The 20,224-nt window shown below is 46.0% G+C and overlaps 1 protein-coding gene across 4 annotated transcripts in view; it reads right to left on the bottom strand.

The window, feature by feature from the left end:
* GDPD5 (glycerophosphodiester phosphodiesterase domain containing 5) overlaps positions 1-20,224 on the bottom strand; it is a 340,619-nt gene that overhangs the window by 250,525 nt on the left and 69,870 nt on the right. For all 4 annotated transcript variants that reach the window (XM_073334875.1, XM_073334846.1, XM_073334855.1 and 1 more), the window contains exon 2: positions 8,975-9,071. The gene's annotated coding sequence lies outside the window, so the exon portion shown is untranslated. The remainder of the gene's footprint in view (positions 1-8,974; positions 9,072-20,224) is intronic.

Below are 20,224 nucleotides of genomic sequence, written 5' to 3'. Positions count from 1 at the left end.
TTAACCTTCATGAGCTTGTACATGCTCCTCTTCCTTACTCTGTGTAGGTACAAAGTGGGTGAGGGAATATCTCACAATTACAGTAGAACCTCAGTTACGAACACCTCGGGAACGGAGGTTGTTCTTCCCTGTGAAACGTTCGTAACTCTGAACAAAACGTTATAGCGGTTCTTTCAAAAGTTTACAACTGAACCTTAGAATCATAGAATCATAGAATATCAGGGTTGGAAGGGACCCCAGAAGGTCATCTAGTCCAACCCCCTGCTCAAAGCAGGACCAATTCCCAGTTAAATCATCCCAGCCAGGGCTTTGTCAAGCCTGACCTTAAAAACCTCTAAGGAAGGAGATTCTACCACCTCCCTAGGTAACGCATTCCAGTGTTTCACCACCCTCTTAGTGAAAAAGTTTTTCCTAATATCCAATCTAAACCTCCCCCACTGCAACTTGAGACCGTTACTCCTCGTTCTGTCATCTGCTACCATTGAGAACAGTCTAGAGCCATCCTCTTTGGAACCCCCTTTCAGGTAGTTGAAAGCAGCTATCAAATCCCCCCTCATTCTTCTCTTCTGCAGGCTAAACAATCCCAGCTCCCTCAGCCTCTCCTCATAACTCATGTGTTCCAGTCCCCTAATCATTTTTGTTGCCCTTCGCTGGACTCTCTCCAATTTATCCACATCCTTCTTGAAGTGTGGGGCCCAAAACTGGACATAGTACTCCAGATGAGGCCTCACCAATGTCGAATAGAGGGGAACGATCACGTCCCTCGATCTGCTCGCTAGGCCCCTACTTATACATCCCAAAATGCCATTGGCCTTCTTGGCAACAAGGGCACACTGCTGACTCATATCCAGATTCTCGTCCACTGTCACCCCTAGGTCCTTTTCCGCAGAACTGCTGCCTAGCCATTCGGTCCCTAGTCTGTAGCTGTGCATTGGGTTCTTCCGTCCTAAGTGCAGGACCCTGCACTTATCCTTATTGAACCTCATCAGATTCCTTTTGGCCCAATCTTCCAATTGGTCTAGGTCCTTCTGTATCCTATCCCTCCCCTCCAGCGTATCTACCACTCCTCCCAGTTTAGTATCATCCTTGACTTAATACAGCTTTGAAACTTTACTATGCAGAAGAAAAATGCTGCTTTTAACCAGTGTGACAAAGTTCCTCCTCTGCCTTGGTGGGTCCTGCGCTTATTGGTGGATTTGCTCGCCTCAGAGATTCACAGCAGCTCTCAGTTTGGCCACTTTTGCTAGTGGCTCAAACCTGCCATTCACTCAGCTAACCTCATCACTGGCCAGCATGGGAAAGGGAGAACAATCCCCGCAGTCTCTGCTGACCCACCTAGTGGGTCAGGGGATAGGCCAGGAATCTTCCCCTCTGGTGGGACCCACAGTCCAGGTCACCTCCTCTTGTCTCGAATAGGGAGTTGAGGGGGTTGGGGGAACTTGGGCCCTCCCTCTACTCCAGGTTCCAGCCCAGGGCCCTGTGGATTGCAGCTGTCTACAGTGTCTCTTGTAACAGCTGTGTGAGAGCTACAACTCCCTGGGCTACTTCCCCATGGCCTCCTCCCAACACCCCTTCTTTATCCTCACCACAGGATCTTCACACTTGTTCTCCTCAGTCCTCCAGCAGCACGCCTTCTCACTCCCTGCTCCTTGCACACCCTCCCCTAACTGATGGGAGGTCCTTTTTAAACCAGGTATCCTGATTAGTCTGCCTGCCATAATTGATTCTAGTATGTTCTTAATTGGCTCCAGGTGTCTTAATTAGCTTGCCTGTCTTAATTGGTTCTAGCAAGTTCTTGATTGCTCTAGGGCAGCCCCTGCTCTGGTCACCTAGGGAACAGAAAACTGTTCATCCAGTGGCCAGTATATTTGCCTTCTGCCAGACTCCTGTACCCCCCTGGTCTGGGTCTGTCACACCATCTTAATTTAAATGAAATAAGCACAGAAACTGTTTCCTTACCTTGTCAAATCTTTTTTTTTCCCCAAACTTTCCCTTTTTTCAGTAGTAGTTTACGTTTAACACAGTACTGTACTGTATTTGCTTTTTCTCTTTTCTCTCTTTTTTTTTTTTTTTGGTCTCTGCTGCTGCCTGATTGCATACTTCCGGTTCCAAATGAAGTGTGTGATTGACCAGTCAGTTCATAACTCTGAGCTTCTATTGTACCAAATGCATGGTTACTAACAAGAACAAGAGAGATTACTTAATGTACTGTTTCAGAGTAACAGCTGTGTTAGTCTGTATTCGCAAAAAGAAAAGGAGTACTTGTGGCACCTTAGAGACTAACAAATTTATTTGAGCTGTAGCTCACGAAAGCTTATGCTCAAATAAATTTGTTAGTCTCTAAGGTGCCACAAGTACTCCTTTTCTTTTTAATGTACTGTGTCACTTCAGAGAAGAATCAACTTTTCCCCTCCTTGGCTGTATGCCCAACTCCACTCTTTCTGTCCTGTTCTTTGCTTCTCTTCAGCTTGAAGCGCTCCTTAGATTCAATGTTCCTGTGACTATCCCTCTTTTCATTGAGTTTATCCACAAGCAGGGTTTCTTCACCTCATGGACCTCACTTGATCAACAGGCAACTTTGGACTATATTCATTCAATAGATGTTCAAACAGTCATTCTTTCTGTTCATGTACTTTAGGTCCTTCGCTGGTGGGCTTCTTGCTTTGTTTTTAGGCTCTGTTTTCATCTAACAGCTTTTTGATCAATCCTTTTTCACCAGTTGTTTCCTTTCTGTTTTTTCCCTGGATACTCTCTCTCCACTAAGCATAGATTTTATTTCCCTCTTCTTCCCTTTGCTGATCGTACCTGCTCACTTACCCAAGTCTATTTTCCCTCCTTCTCCCAACCTAAAACGTTTCCGATTTTCCTTTTCCTCCTCCTCTTTTCCCAGTGCCCGACTTTTATTCTCCTGTTCTTCTTTTATCACCTCAGGCACCGGGTCATCCGCTAGCTCAGCATTTTGATTCTGCTGCTTCTCTAACAGCTGTTACCAAACTTCCCCATAGGGTGGATTCTGAACCCCGTCCCCAGCCTGAGTTGCCCACTCACTAGTGGTCTCTCCCGAGCCCTGCATTCTCTGCAGCTGCACCCCAGCTGCAGCAGGTGTTAGTACCAGGCAGGGCCAGCTCTAGGATTTCTGCTGCCCTTGCTTTTTTTCCCTCCATGCCCCCCCAGCTCCGCCCCAACTCCGCCCCTTCCAAACCCCTTCCCCAAATCCCCAGTCCCGCCTCCTTCCCCAGGCATGCAGCATTCCCCCCCCCATTGCTTCCTGCAGCTTCTCCCGCCCGGCAACCCTCCACCCTAGCTCACCTCCACTCTGCCTGCTCCCCTGAACGCTCCGCTTCTCCCCCCTCTCTCTCAGGCGAGGGAGAGGCAGCGCGTTCAGGGGAGCAGGCAGAGCGGAGGTGAGCGAGGGTGGGGGGGAGCGCAGGAAGTAATGCGGGGGGTAGAGGAACCGCTCCCCACCCCAGCTCACCTCCGCTCCACCACCGCCACCTCCCCCGAGCGTGCTGCCGCTTGGCTTCTCCTCCCTCCCTCCCTCCCAGGCTTGCCGCGCCAAACAGCTGTTTCGCGTGTGGCGAGCCTGGGGGGGGGGGGGGAGGAGAAGCGGAGCGGCAGTGGTGCGCTCAGGGAAGGAGGCGGAGGCGGAGCAGAGGCGAGCTGGGGCGGCGGGGGCACATGTCTAGGGGCGGCATGGCCAGCGCCAGCCATGCCACCCCTAGAAACATGCTGCCCCAAGCACCTGCTTGTTTTGCTGGTGCCTAGAGCCGGCCCTGGTACCAGGGTGAGGGTTACTACAGCAGTATTGCACCAATGCTGTGGGGTATGTTAAAGCCTCCTCTTTTCCCAACATTATTCCCAAAAAGCCTCACACCAACACATGCCACATCTTGCTGGGGGGGGGGGAGAGGGGGCAGGCATCATGTGCCCATTTCCATTCATTGGGAGTTAGGCAAGGACGTTTTCACACAGCACTTACTTTTTGGTCCTATAACCGCTTGACTCGACAGCATCCCCCTTAAACACCTCAAGGGACAGATGTAGGGTCATCACCTAGATCTCTCTCCTTGTTCCCAGTTTCTTTTCATGGCTTAATAAGATTTTATGTTCTTTAAAAGGGGGAGAAACACAGTTGTCACCAAACACTTATTCAAGCCGTGTGTTCTCACCCACGGATTTGAACCCAACATATGCAGCTTCTTCAACAGTATCATGCAAGTCTTCTTGCCCGCTGGCAGATAGTACGGTTCTTACATAGCCGTAACTGCCACACGCACCAATTGAAAGGTTCCTTTCAGAACCCTTTAGTAGCAGTTTCAGAGTGAAGTTTCAAAATTCTCTACATGTTCCCAATGCCTTTTTCTCGCAGTACACTAACATATGGATTGGGGGGAAAAAAACTGACTCTCAACTGATGATTGCTGATCTATTAAAAAAATATTTAAAATGGACAAGCACATCCTTGGTGCTTAGCAACCACCCACCCACCAGCCAGCCACAACACTGCATGCAATAAATAATTAGTCTCAGATTTATACATGCACTCTACAGAAATACTCAACTCGAAATAGAGGAACAGAGCCAACCACTTTGACGCAGTAAGGAGCTGGCCGTAGTTTGCAAAGCTTTCTCCTAGCGTTGGATCAGTTCCTCTCAATTTCAAGAGAGCTTCTTTCACAAGCTACTACCCAAATAGAAAGTGACTTAATTTGTCCAACACGCTTAGAGACATGGCCAGCAATGCTAGCTTTGTCATCTGACAAAAGCAAGGGGCTACCTGAGGCCCATTAAGGTCACTGCAACTCACTAGATGGCTAGATCTTGGCTGGCTCTGAGAGGGAAACCCACCGATCCAGCTACCCATTTTGGGCAGCAGCCAGCACTAAAATTAGACCCACAAAACACACTGACTGCTGTCCGTCTGTTCTGCTGGCTTCTCCATTAGCACTTGGACATAAACACACTTGAAACCTGCCCCGCTTCCAGACAGGCAGGTTCTCGAAAACATCCATGCCACGCTTGTTCACAATATGCTTTTTAAAATACGTAGTATCATTCATCGAGACCGTCGGAGGCTTTACCGGGCATGGCTCCCAAAGCGAAGAGGATTTCGAAGGTGAGATTTAAAAAGAAATGAAGTGACTCGCTGGCTCCAAAGAAGAGTTGGGGAACCACAAGCGAAAGAGCCGCACAGAGCCCTCCCCCTAAGCTGTGGCAAGGCCTGCCCTGGCACTTACAGTATGGGAGATAGCAAGAGCCATCCAGTTCTGGGATAAGGACAAGTTAGTTTTTCCAGTTCCTGGTCTCTTACTCCCAGAATCAGCAGGAGCAGAGACTTCTTCAAAGCAGACACCGAACAAAAAAAAATAAAAATACAAACCAACAAACAGCCTCCTCGCCATGCAGCTTCAATCATCAATGCTTGTGCCCAGTGCCTTTGTAGATTCCATTCTGGCTGACCACAGGCCAGAGGTCAAAACTTCAGGAACCAAACCGGCTGAGAGAAAACAGTACAGATCCATGAGGTTCTTTAGGAGGGATACCCCTTAGTGCAGGTCACTGAGGCAAAAGATCATTCATCTTATTGTTACACCATCCCTGCAACTCACCACCATCCCATTTTTATGCTGTATCCGGTCACCTAAACTGTGAGCTCTTATGGGCAGGGACGGTCTTCGGTTATGTTTGCACCACGCCGAGCGCAACAAGACATTTATCGAGGTTCCTCGGTGTTACTGTATTACAAATAGGAGGATAGTAAGATATTAAGATAGTAAGATACCCCGTATTAAACAGAGGTAGGAAAGGCCAACCCACGCAGTTTAGCACCAATAAAAAGAAACATTCGGGTAGGATGCGGTGTTCCAGGCATTTGCTGCCCCCTGCCAGAGACTCTGCTGCCTTGATGCACCACACCCCAGAAAGTGACCCTTTAAAAAAAGAAGGACAAAGTTTGGGACCTCTGGGGTTGCCCAGAAAGGCCTCCCAGGGTTACCTGCACACAGAACCAGCAAGACTTGGTCCTCCAACAGTTAGAAGGGCTGGGAGAGCAGGTGGCAGCCAGTGAAGGCCCAGCAGGCCAAATAAGAAGGCTGGCTACTTCTATCAAGTGGCAGTTCCTGGGTGAGCTAGGAGAGAAAAGATGGATTTTCTCTCTATCATAACCCAAGAAGCCAGGCCGGGTCAAGGCCCATTGCTGGCCACACTTTGCGCTTAGGTCACCAAGAGACTCTGATTTACTCTATGAATGGAAGGCCCAGATGGGCCAACCTGAGCTAGACATGGGCCAGGCTGCTGAAATCTAGGTGAGCTCATGAGACACCCCCTGGCTTAGGCAAGCCAGTGACAGAGGCGAACGAAGGTAACACTAGACAAGTCAGCAGGGTGCTTTAGAAGTTAAAAGCAAATTGGAAAATGAACAGGCTGCAAGTTGCTGTCAACTTCTACCTCTTACTGCAAGTTCCAGTAGGCCAGGAGAAGGATTATCTGGTACATTTGGGTATATGCTTTCTTTCCCCCCCCCCAAAATAGTTCACTATCAACTTGCTCCTTGTCGACAGCACTGAAGGAGAGAGCCTTGAGGGGGGATTATTGGAGCGAAGAAGGAACAGTGGCTTGGTGAACCAGAAATGGGCGGGTATCACCCACACAGAGGGGTAAGTGGCAGGGGTAGAGTTAGAACAATTGCAAAGTTCTACAAGACCTTCAGATGGCAGACACTCTAAAGGGCAGAGTATTAGTCCCTTCACTACCTCCTGCCATACAGCAGCTAAATAGCTTCCCCTTTTGGCAAGCTGTCCGAGAGAATGGAATCCAAGTCCCACAGTCAGTCTCGGGAAAACCAGTGCGACTCCACTGAAATAAATGTTCGGTGCCTGTTTACACCAGGACTGAAACCGGGTCCCACAGTGTACAAAATTCTTTAGGAGGAGACCCTTCCACGGAGCCATGAGCTGTAATATCTATTACACAAAGTGGATTTGAGTTTCACTCATTCTTTGCCATTTACACTAGAATAGTAAACGTATTTGCTTAGAGACGAATGGTTCCTTCCCCGGCAATCCTGCTTCACACCTGCCCTGTCATGCTGCCTAATCAATTCCATGACATGTAGCACATAGACACAAGAGCTCATCGTCTTCTGCTGGACCCCAAGCTGAATTTGAGTTGTGCAGAAGAGTAGAAATGGCTTTAAGGATAGCCAGTGACATTACTGTCATAATAGACTATTCCTGGAGCAGAAACTTCCTAGTTGCAAATGTACAGCAAGAATTAAGGCTGACATATATATAACTGCCCCTACAACTTTCATTGATTGCCTCATAACTTTCTGGGGGGAAAAATTGTCCTATTGAGCCAAATCTTCCCATGCTTCATCTCAGCCCGAAGTTTAAGTTGTTCGATAAGTGAAAAAAATCCTATCAGCACCTTTTCCATTATTTAAAACATCAGTTGCACCCCAGAAAGGTTTAAAAAAAAAGAAAGGTAAAAGGTAAAGGTCAGGAAGGAAGGATACATTTACAACAGCTAGAATAGTTCATTTACCCTATTGGAGGGTCTGGCCCACACGCCGCACCCTGAAGCATTTCCAGTCTAGTTTTAGATATGGCAAGTGGGAATAAGGAAGGGGAGGAGTGAAAAAGGAGGGACTAGCGCAGCAATAAGAACATGGGGTTACGCTACAGACCAGGGCTGGGAAAACTACAGCCCTGGCCACATCTGGCCCTCCCAACGTTTTAATACAGCCCTCGAGCTCCCGCCAGAGAGCAGGGTCAGGGGCTTGCCCCACTCCGCGTGGCTCCCGGAAGCAGTGTCATGTCCCCTCTCCAACTCCTACACGTAGGGGTAGCCAGGGGGCGCCGCACGCTGCTCCCGCCCCAAGCGTTGCCCCTGCAGCTCCCATTGGCCGGGGACCACAGACAATGGGAGCTGCAGGGGTGGCACCTGCGGACGGGGCAGTGCCCAGAGCTGCCTGGCCGCACCTCCATGTAGGAGCCGGAGCAGGGACATGCCAATGCTTCTGGGAGCTGCTTGAGGTAAGCGCTGCCCGGAGCCTGCACCCCTGACCCACTCCCACACCCCAACCCCCCTGCCCCAGCTCTAATCCCCCTCCTGCCTTCCGAACCCCCTCGGTCCCAACCCAGAGCACCCTGAACTCCTCATTTTTGGCCCATTCATGGCCCGCCATAAAATTTCCATACTCAGATGTGGCCCTCGGGCCAAAAAGTTTGCCCACCCCTGCTACAGACACATGCACACCTCTGGTTAGTGCAAGATTCTGGGTGGGAATTAGAAATATTTATAAAAGTATCATTTTCTGATTTATTAGCAACTATGGTGGCTTTTGTCACCCCACACATCATATATTCTTATGCAAACGTAACTCACACACCTCCTGGGTGTGGTGCTCTGTCCCCTCTAGCGGCAGAGAGGCCACTTAGAGATTAATGAGTTTGCTACAGCCTCAGCTAAGGTCCATGTGGCTTTTAGCTCATGCAGTAGAGCAGGGGTCAAACTGGGGGTCAGGACCCTCATGGGGTCACAAGGTTATTACATGGGGGGTCGTGAGCTGTCTGCCTCCACCCCAAACCCGGCTTTGCCTCCAGCATTTAGAATAGTGTTAAATATATTAAAAAGTGGTTTTAATTTATAAGGGGCGTGGGTCACACTCAGAGGCTTGCTATGTGAAAGGGGTCACCAGTACAAAAGTTTGAGAACCACTGCAGCAGAAGCTCAAGCATTTGGCTCCAGAATTCCCAGGTCGGATCCCGCCTACCAACGACCAGGGTCTGTCGGTGTTACGCAAACGTCATTGACGTAACACTGACAAGCAGTTACTTCTCGGCATAAAAGGTTGCTCTTTAAAAGGAGCAGAGCAACATTACGGAGAAGCCACTGTAGCAATTAACCTAGTTAGAAACAGGACTATGGGACACTGGGGGAAAAATTTCTTGATCCTGTTTCTTTTGCTTACCTTTGAGTTGACTTATCCGTACTGTCAAAGTTTCAGCCAGAACAACTTTAAGGAATCAGAGCGACTTAAGGTAGACAGATCCACTGTGCAGCCAGTGCTGAGAAAGAAAGAAAAAAATATATATATAATATATATGATATATATATATAACCTTCGTCTCTGCAGTTTTTGTCTCTGCATTTTCTATCCAGAGATGAGTAGTTACAAGACACAGTCCATTACCTTAGGCAGATAGGGATTTCTGGTCAGACCACAGAGTAGCCCAGGAATCTAGATGTTTTCACACTTAGCAGCTCACCACCCCGCAGAATTCAAAACTTTATGCATCCCATGTGCCATATGGCCATATGCCATAAATTGCGCTTTCCAATTCACTCCACGGATGTGCATCCTAGCATGGTTTGGTTCACCCTGGAACCAAAGCCAGCTGTTCCATTACTATCATGGAAGCTAAATAAGAACCCTGGGGGCATTCATACTGCATTGCATAGCTCCCTTACGCTAAACTAGGATGTGCTATTGTTTTATCACCTATTTCTCTCTGAAGGGGCTCATTTCATTTGGGCACGAGTGTCATTAAAAGAGCAACAATATGATGGGCTGTTTTTAGAGAGGTTCTGCTCAGCCACTGACATGGATATCAGTCACTTTGTACAGCACATTCTGGGCTTTTAAAATCTAAATATAACCTGGATGTTTACTCCTGTGGATAGAAGTCTCATGCGGCTGTTAGCGAGTTGCTGTGACTATGCCTTTCATGTGGGAGCCATACTTCAAAGAGCAAATATAGCATCACATCACCTGTTTGCCCGATTCCAAGCTCAGTTTTATCAGGGCAAAAGAAAGGGATGCCCGTGCAGTTGATTTGAATTTACGTTTGCAAAAATGAGATCAGAATGTGGCCATAGGTATACAAGTTCAATGTAGTGTTACAATCCCATGGTTAGTTACAAGAAGGCTGGGGGCGGAGCAGGGTAGAGAGAATGCTATAGTTCAACAATAAATAACTTTGTTGTGTTGTACCTGTATGTCCTGTAGCATATACTTACATCCCTATGCCTATCTTATGGCATTATGGAACAATTGTAGCTGCTCTGTAGCTCAGGTTGGAGACAACTTTCCCATTATAGGCTGATTCAGCAAGAGACTTAAGTGCATGCCTAGCCCCGCTGGCTTCAAGGGGACACCGCATGTACCTAATTACTTTGCTGGATCATGGCCTACTAGACGAGACACAGAACCTGCCTCCTGCCTTTACAAAAGGCCAAGAAGATATTCCAGGGCTTTTCTCTCTCTTTGTTTTGACTAGTCTGTCTATGTCACCTAAAACCAATCTTTGATCTCAAGTACTTAGAGGAACCGTGTGTTTGTTTCCCAGTAGTGTTCTGAAAACACACATTGTCAGAAACCGCCCCACTCCCCCCACCCACAAGCTTAGAGTGCTTGGAGAGCGTATTTTGCATAAGAGAAGATGCTTGACTACTTAATTTTAGAGGGATGAAAACAATAAGGTTTCTATAGGAGCAAAACAAACTTCTCTATCCTTTCTACCGGTTTTTATGAATCTCCATATAGAATTCTACAGCTAGGATAGGATTATTATTCAATTCTGCAAGTCCTTCCCCATAAATTATCCCCTAATTCAGCATTGTGGGGAGGGATAGCTCAGTGGTTTGAGCATTGGCCTGCTATACCCAGGGTTGTGAGTTCAATTCTTGAGGGGGCCATTTGGGATCTGGGGCAAAAATTGGGGATTGGTTCTGCTTTGAGCAGGGGGTTGGACTAGATGACCTCCTGAGGTCCCTTCCAACCCTGATATTCTGTGATCTACGATCTAATTTCAGAAGACTAAACTGTGATACTGTGCTTAGTCAGGTTAATGAAAGGCTCATTGGTGACACTGAATCAGACAGGAAATTGTGTCTTATTTTGACTCTCACACAGGAAGCAATAACAAAATGCTGTTAGACATTAAAAAAACCCAAACCCCACACCCAATAATGCCATTACCACAAAGAGTTAGGAGCCTGTGGTGTGATCAGGGGATTTCTGGAGAACTCTACCAAAAAATTTTGCTGTGTGCCAACTGCAACCCAAAAGGCACAATATTATGTAAATTGCTTGGACTGGCCATAAGTTTCAACTAACAGCACTGGAAATTAAGCCTGAATTAAAGTGACACTGTCATATCAAATCTGGCCTAGCACTTTATTCCAAAATTTGATGCCAGTAGAAGCATTTCCAGGATACTTTCTTAAAAACCATTAAGACAGGGTTTTGTTTTCTTAATCACTCCCCCCAACAAGATTTACAGTACCACCATTGAGACGCTCCTGTACGTCACACGCTGCAAAGAAAAGTTTACTAGTTACAAGTGAAACAGACTACTTCTTAGCAACACAATGAAAACGGCCTAAATAGCATAGGTAGTGAAAGGGCAAAAAGATAAGATGTTCAGTCAGTAAGAGGATATTTGTAACATAGTAGGTATTTGTGGACTGCATTACAAAAATCTGAGACTTAAGGTGGGGGAGGTAATATCTTTTATTGGACCAACTTCTGTTCAAGAGACAAGCTTTCGAGCTACACGGAGCTCTTCTTCAGATCTCTCACCAACAGAAGTTGGTCCAATAAAAGATATTACCTCACCCACCTTGTCTCCCTAATATCCTGGGACTAGCAGGGCTACAGCACCACTGCGTATGATTAAAAATCTGGGTTGTTATAAAGCCTTGTGTTAGAGAGCTTATTCCTTCACTCTCCCACTTCCCTGGTCCTTCTCGCATGAACAGAGAGCAACAATACCCGAAGTCCGAAGGTGCAAACAATTCGATGTTTATTGGGGTGAACTTCCAGCAAGCTTAAATACAAGTTCCTTTTTCCTTATTTTCAAATCCCAACTTACTTCCTGTTTGCCCCTAATTTATATAGTATTATTCTTAGCTATACCTTAACCAATCATTCTACTGAAATTTAACTAACCAATCCTAACATATTGTAACATGATTAGCTAACCAATTATATCCCACCACCTTAATTAGCTTACACCCAGCAAAATTAATTAGACAGCAGACAGAAACAATCACAGAACCAGACAGAGATTATACAGACAAACAATAGCAAAGTGGGAACTATAATGACAAAACAATACAGAAGTGAGGATTTCACATCCCAACTATTGATAAGTGAGTTCTTGCCAGACAGGATGCTATCAAACTAAGTTTCCTTTTACATTTTCTAGGCACTTCCCTTTCTCTGGAGGTGATAGGAATATAATCCTGTCCTGATAGTGCCTGACAGCCCAATAGCACCTTATTTCAATGTGACTAGTTTGGAATGTGAGGATGTGACTGTTCGCTTCCCAGCTTATGGCTGCCTCTGCTGCTTAGCCAAAGGCCTTAGCCTAAGAACAGGGCCTCAAACTGCCACAGTAAGAGAAGGCCCTTACACCAGCAGACAGTGATTTTGATTCTTTTATACCTCCAGAACTAGCCAAGTGATAAGAACACCCCTAAATTCTTAAAGTACAGACCTTTGCAGACAGGCCTGAATATCTATATCCTAACACCCTGGGCACGTCACCTCCAGATTACAGACCAAGAATTTGAAGCTACCAAATAAAGAGACTGCTTCCAGAGACTCCATCTCAGGTTTGCACAGTGTTTAGTGCATGCTGGGAGAAAGCTCTGGGAGTTTAGAAAGTGCTGTGTGAATATGCATCCAGGGCAGGTGCAATCAACAGGGTTCAGTTATGTACCGTATTGTTGACATAGGTTTGGGCAGCTGACCTGTCCAAAAATAATGGTGCAATTGACTGGTCAGACTTTGGTCAAAAATGGTCAAATATTTTAACGCATTGATTTTTTAGAACAGTAACAAAAAAGGAGAAAGACTTTATGGTTTTCACTTGGCCTAGCCCTAAAAAGATACTTATGCCTAATTACAAAAACAAAGTTACTTAACAGAGTTATTTTAAACTCAGAAAAATGTGAAACACAATGAAGTGAAGTTTTTTTAAAAAATGGAAAGAATGATCTTTTTAGCAATATTAGGTTCGCATTTCCATGTCAATGCTATTCATGACTGAACAGTTACAAAAACGAAAAGAAAAATGAAGTTAAACAGAAATAAAACAAACAGCAACTATAAAAGAAAAGTCATTTTAAAATTCATTATGCTAGGTAGGCAGTGGGCCACATCTTTGGGCATCTTCATGGCCCCATGTTCCTATCAAAAAGCTAGCTCCCATCCACATCAGGGCATTCTTGCTGGAATATTTGACAGTGGTAGACTAGGCAGTCAATGGACTGGCTTGCCAAGCCTATTGTCAAGTATTAATTCCTGAATTGGAGGAGCTCCCATTACCTAGGAATACACCTGCACAAAGAGCTCATTCAGATTTGCTCTGAACTCATACAGAAAGTGCCCGTAAAAACTGGTGCGGGGAGTGCAGGAGGCCAGATTTACCAGGCTACTCCACCCAGCTCAGAGATCATCGCTTTTGACTGCCTGCTCCACAAATTTCAGAGTAACAGCCGTGTTAGTCTGTATTCGCAAAAAGAAAAGGAGTACTTGTGGCACCTTAGAGACTAACCAATTTATTTGAGCATGAGCTTTTGTGAGCTACAGCTCACTTCATCGGATGCATACTGTGGAAACTGCAGCAGACTTTATATACACACAGAGAATATGAAACAATACCTCCTCCCACCCCACTGTCCTGCTGGTAATAGCTTATCTAAAGTGATCATCAGGTTGGGCCATTTCCAGCACAAATCCAGGTTTTCTCACCCTCCACCCCCACACACAAATTCACTCTCCTGCTGGTGATAGCCCATCCAAAGTGATAACTCTTTACACAATGTGCATGATAATCAAGTTGGGCTATTTCCTGCACAAATCCAGGTTCTCTCACATCCCCCCCACCCCCATACACACACAAACTCACTCTCCTGCTGGTAATAGCTCATCCAAACTGACCACTCTCCAAGTTTAAATCCAAGTTAAACCAGAACATCTGGGGGGGGGGGGTAGGAAAAAACAAAAGGAAATAGGCTACCTTGCATAATGACTTAGCCACTCCCAGTCTCTATTTAAGCCTAAATTAATAGTATCCAATTTGCAAATGAATTCCAATTCAGCAGTTTCTCGCTGGAGTCTGGATTTGAAGTTTTTTTGTTTTAAGATAGCGACCTTCCCTATGATCCCACTGAGAGTTACCAAAAGCAACTACAGCATTTGCTCAAGAAACTTCCTGAAAAAGCACAAGATCAAATCCGCACAGACACACCCCTGGAACCCCGACCTGGGATATTCTATCTACTACCCAAGATCCATAAACCTGGAAATCCTGGGCGCCCCCATCATCTCAGGCATTGGCACCCTGACAGCAGGATTGTCTGGCTATGTAGACTCCCTCCTCAGACCCTACGCTACCAGCACTCCCAGCTACCTTCGAGACACCACTGACTTCCTGAGGAAACTTCAATCCATCGGTGATCTTCCTGATAACACCATCCTGGCCACTATGGATGTAGAAGCCCTCTATACCAACATTCCACACAAAGATGGACTACAAGCCGTCAAGAACACTATCCCCGATAATGTCATGGCTAACCTGGTGGCTGAACTTTGTGACTTTGTCCTTACCCATAACTATTTCACATTTGGGGACAATGTATACCTTCAGATCAGCGGCACTGCTATGGGTACCCGCATGGCCCCACAGTATGCCAACATTTTTATGGCTGATTTAGAACAACGCTTCCTCAGCTCTCGTCCCCTAAAGCCCCTACTCTACTTGCGCTATATTGATGACATCTTCATCATCTGGACCCATGGAAAAGAAGCCCTTGAGGAATTCCACCATGATTTCAACAATTTCCATCCCACCACCAACCTCAGCCTGGTCCAGTCCACACAAGAGATCCACTTCCTGGACACTACAGTGCTAATAAACAATGGTCACATAAACACCACCCTATACCGGAAACCTACTGACCGCTATTCCTACCTGCATGCCTCCAGCTTTCACCCTGACCACACCACACGATCCATCGTCTACAGCCAAGCTCTGCGATACAACCACATTTGCTCCAACCCCTCAGACAGAGACAAACACCTACAAGATCTCTGTCAAGCTTTCTTACAACTACAATACCCACCTGCAGAAGTAAAGAAACAGATTGATAGAGCCAGAAGAGTTCCCAGAAGTTACCTACTACAGGACAGGCCTAACAAAGAAAATAACAGAACGCCACTAGCCGTCACCTTCAGCCCCCAACTAAAACCCCTCCAACGCATTATTAAGGATCTACAACCTATCCTAAAGGATGACCCAACACTCTCACAAATCTTGGGAGACAGGCCAGTCCTTGCCTACAGACAGCCCCGCAACCTGAAGCAAATACTCACCAACAACCACATACCACACAACAGAACCACTAACCCAGGAACTTATCCTTGCAACAAAGCCCGTTGCCAATTGTGCCCACATATCTATTCAGGGGACACCATCACAGGGCCTAATAACATCAGCCACACTATCAGAGGCTCGTTCACCTGCACATCCACCAATGTGATATATGCCATCATGTGCCAGCAATGCCCCTCTGCCATGTACATTGGTCAAACTGGACAGTCTTTACGTAAAAGAATAAATGGACACAAATCAGATGTCAAGAATTATAACATTCATAAACCAGTCGGAGAACACTTCAATCTCTCTGGTCACGCAATCACAGACATGAAGGTCGCTATCTTAAAACAAAAAAACTTCAAATCCAGACTCCAGCAAGAAACTGCTGAATTGGAATTCATTTGCAAATTGGATACTATTAATTTAGGCTTAAATAGAGACTGGGAGTGGCTAAGTCATGATGCAAGGTAGCCTATTTCCTCTTGTTTTTTCCTACCCCCCCCCCCCCCAGATGTTCTGGTTTAACTTGGATTTAAACTTGGAGAGTGGTCAGTTTGGATGAGCTATTACCAGCAGGAGAGTGAGTTTGTGTGTGTATGGGGGTGGGGGGGATGTGAGAAAACCTGGATTTGTGCAGGAAATAGCCCAACTTGATTATCATGCACATTGTGTAAAGAGTTATCACTTTGGATGGGCTATCACCAGCAGGAGAGTGAATTTGTGGGGGGGGGGGGGTGGAGGGTGAGAAAACCTGGATTTGTGCTGGAAATGGCCCAACCTGATGATCACTTTAGATAAGCTATTACCAGCAGGACAGTGGGGTGGGAGGAGGTATTGTTTCATATTCTCTGTGTGTATATAAAGTCTGCTGCAGTTTCCACGGTATGCATCCGATGAAGTGAGCTGTAGCTCACGAAAGCTCATGCTCAAATAAATTGGTTAGTCTCTAAGGTGCCACAAGTGCTCCACAAATGGCATAGCCACTTCTAACAACCAGCGGGGGAACTGGAACACACTCTGGTGAAACTGCTGCAGTGGCTCACGTGATGGTGACCCTGTATGATATGCCTGACAGATTGCAATTTTGATGATAAACTTCTTGGACATCAGCTGCTTCCAGCTCACTCCTTGTGAGCAGTGGTAATTAGAATGGAGCTACTGAACATAAGAATGGCCATACTGGGTCCATCTAGCCCAGTATCCTGTCTTCCGACAGTGGCCAATGCCAGGTGCCCCAGAGGAAATGAACAGAACAGGTAATCATCAAGTGATCCATTTCCTATCACCCATTCCAAGCTTCTGGTCGAGGTCACTCAGAACAGGCGTTAAGATTTCAAATTGCAAAATCATTTTAATAACAGATGGTTACAGACTTTGCAATTTTCGTACAGACCTAAACTTTGCTCGGTGTTAAAGCAACTAAGTTTGGCATCTAACAAAAAGCATCTGTCTTCACTGCAGACTATTTAAACGCCACATTTCAGCTATCAAACTTCAGCTGTTTCTGAGCAAAGTGCCATGAGAAATTTTTTACGACAGAAAAGGTAACGTTTCCCTCTTTACAAAACTCGAAAGGCTGATGGGATGGTTTAAGCTAGAGCTAGACCAAAGAATTGATGGAATACTTATCAGAATATGCTGAGTCATCAAAATCTAAAAGTTTCGCAGGCGTGCACTGATTTTGACTTAATTTGATGGAAAAAATTTGAAACGGTTCAGAACTAGCACAAGGCAATTCATTTTTACTGTACAGTTTTTCAACTTTATCCAGAAAAACATATTACGACATCAAAACAAAATGTTTTTGTTAAGGTGGTTTCAATGTTTCTGAATTGAAAAACATTTGGAATTTATGTTCCACAGAATATCTTGTAATTTTTACTTTTTAATACCAGTTCAGGACGAAATTTCAAAACGTGAGCGTTTCCCACGGGATGAAAATTCCATTTTCCAGTCAGTTATAGTTTAAACTCAGCTGTTTCATCCATTTACCTGCCACAACACGAGTTTAGACCCTGAAGGTTCCTTTTGCATCTTGCCTGTTGCATCTAAAGTCAGACACCAAATGCAGAGTAAGGGAGAGAGCTTTCTCATCTGTGTTAAACATTAGTCAGCCAGAGAACCTTTGCTTTGTCTACCACTAGAGAAGTTTACTGTATCTCAAGAACTGGTTTAAATAGATTAGGTATTCAGCACGTTTAAAAACCACGTCAATCTCAACTCTTAGGGCATGTCTACACTTATCTCTGGAGCGATCAATCCAGCGGGGGTCGATTTATCGTGTCTAGTGAAAACGTGATAAAATTGACCACCTAGCGCTGTCCCATCGACTCCGGTACTCCACCGGAGCGAGAAGCGTACACAGAGTCGATGGGGGAGCGTCAGCAGTTGATCTACCGCAATGAAGACACCACGGTAAGTAGCTCTAAGTACGTCGACTGCAGCTACGCTATTTTCATAGCTGAAGTTGTGTGACTTAGACCGACTTAGTTCACCTCCCCCCGTGTAGACCAGGCCTTACACTGTGAACCTAGACATAGACAAGCTGGAATGGTTCAAATAGGCCTGGACTACTTATCTCTTTATGCATCTGTACCCTACTGAAATCTCTCCAAATCCACTGCTTTCAAGATGCTTGTCAAACTATGAATTGAGTCACCAGAGAGCATTACAACCAAAGCAATTTAGAACAGTACTAGTACGGACATGGACCACGCCTATAACCATTCCCACACCATTTCAGCATAACTAGTGTGGACACACTTGAACCAGTTTAAGCACACAGTTTATTCTTTAACGTAGATACAGGCCTTGAGATTAGTTAGGACTTGGCAAATAAAAAGCAGTTAGTTCACCTAGCAGGAAAAAGCTGTACAGGTTTACCTCACAAGCCCACACAAAGCTGCATTAGCAATAAATGCTTTGGGCCTAACCCCTCACCTCCTGGGACTGGATAAAGAGACAGTGTCCAAGCAGTATAACATTGCCAAGGCACCCCAAACTGAAATACTTTCAAAAGCAGGAGCCGTTGCTACAGGAGCAATGTTACACATTAACAATTCTGATCAATAAAACACACAGGTGGAGGTTTTCAAAGCAGCGCAGGGCAGTTAACCATTAAAATTAATGGAATACATAGGGTTACATTCCCCTGCGCTGCTCTGAAGATCTCAACACTGGGATGTCACAGGATGGATGTCGGGGCAGCCAAGAGACACGCTTGCTATACCAATGATCTCCAATTCCAACTGGGTTACACAAGCCGACATTCCCCAAACACAGAATTCAGGGACACATCTTTGGGGGTGCCAAGCAGTCAACTGGGAACTGCAGGTGCTCAGCACCTCTGCAGATCAGGCCCTTCCAGTAAGTGGGGTCATGCTGGCCCCAAAGTTGAAGGGGGACAAGAAGATGTCCTGACCCTGTTGCCCCACCTTGAATTTCCTGCATCTTCCTCCCTCAATTCCTCAGCTCCCATCCTCTCCCCTAAAGCTCTCGCTCCGCACCTTCCCAAGTTTCCCCCACTCCCTGGCTCCCCTTCTGACCCAGCCTCACCCCTTCCCACCAGTACCTCCTCCCCTTAAGCTTTGAGAAGTGACAGAAGATTCCCTGCCACCCCAACATCCTCCACCTGCTCGAAGCCAGAATCTCATGCCCTCCCGCCCCGCCATCTTCTGCCTGCTGGAGGGAAACGGCCTTTCCTTTACCATTTCCCTAGCTAGCCTGCAGAGCCAGCTTGGTGTGTGCAGCTGAGCAGGTGACAAGGGAGTTGAGAGAGGGAGAGCGCGCGAGCACACTGGACATTGCTGTCCTCCTACAAGACATCTTATCCCCAATGGCACTGCCATACCCATGCACCTACCCTCAGTTGAGGGGGAATATTCTTCCCCCACTTCCCTGTATATTTATAGGCATCTCACTCTGACACCCAAACGCACTAAAATTAGTGGACACTTGGAAACTTCTGCCTAGATCTTGAGGAAATAATTGACAGGCACAATTGTTAGAAAGTCTGGTCCTGACTTATGACTCATAAAGGCGCCAGGCCTCAAAAAAAAAAACAAAAAAAAACGGCATTTGCAAATGGAGGCCAGAAAGACGAGGAAGGAGTTGACTGACTGACCGTTCTAGGAGCTTGATTGACACACGTGCTACCAAGCCACTGCTCGGCGAACAGAAGGTTGGTAGAAGTTGTAGGTGCTGCTGCCAGTATGGATGTCCCCCTTCCACCACTCAGGCAGCGGGCAGGAGGGTCGATTTTAAGGTCAGAAAGAACCTCTGTGACCATCTGTTCCGACCTGCTGCAGAGCCGGTCAGAAAATTTCAACCAGCCCTTCCTGCAGTGGAAGGAGTTACTCTTCCCTGTGACAGACGTGAAAACTATCAAACCAGGTGGCTTGTGGCCGAATTATTTTTTTTTATATTATTTGTATTAGAGGGCATCTTTTAGAAAGACATCCAGTGTCTCAATTTAAAGACTTCAAGTGATGGAGAGTTTTCCATTTCCTTCCCCCAGATTACTGTAAAAAAGTTAAAGCTGGGGGTGGGGTGGGGGAATCAAGCTATTAATAAGCCACAACTTCTAACTATTGGACCTTGTTACCCTTTAGTCTGCTCAGTTACAGAGCTCTGTTGCACATAGGTACTTATCAGTTATTACCAGCACCTTCTCTTTGATAAGCTATATAGATTGTCTCAGTGTAAGACATGTTGGCAAGTTACAGTAGCTGTGTTTTTAGTTTTGTGCCACCACTTATAGACACCATAGGCACTGTAGGGTTTTGGTTATTTTTTAAAATATTTTATTTAAAGCATCTAATTGTTACAGCAAG

The sequence above is a fragment of the Lepidochelys kempii genome, chromosome 1, assembly GCF_965140265.1.
Source record: "Lepidochelys kempii isolate rLepKem1 chromosome 1, rLepKem1.hap2, whole genome shotgun sequence".
NCBI classification, from domain to species: domain Eukaryota; kingdom Metazoa; phylum Chordata; order Testudines; family Cheloniidae; genus Lepidochelys; species Lepidochelys kempii.
Note: the sequence above shows the minus strand (reverse complement) of the source record. Positions and strands in the feature narration are given on the sequence as shown.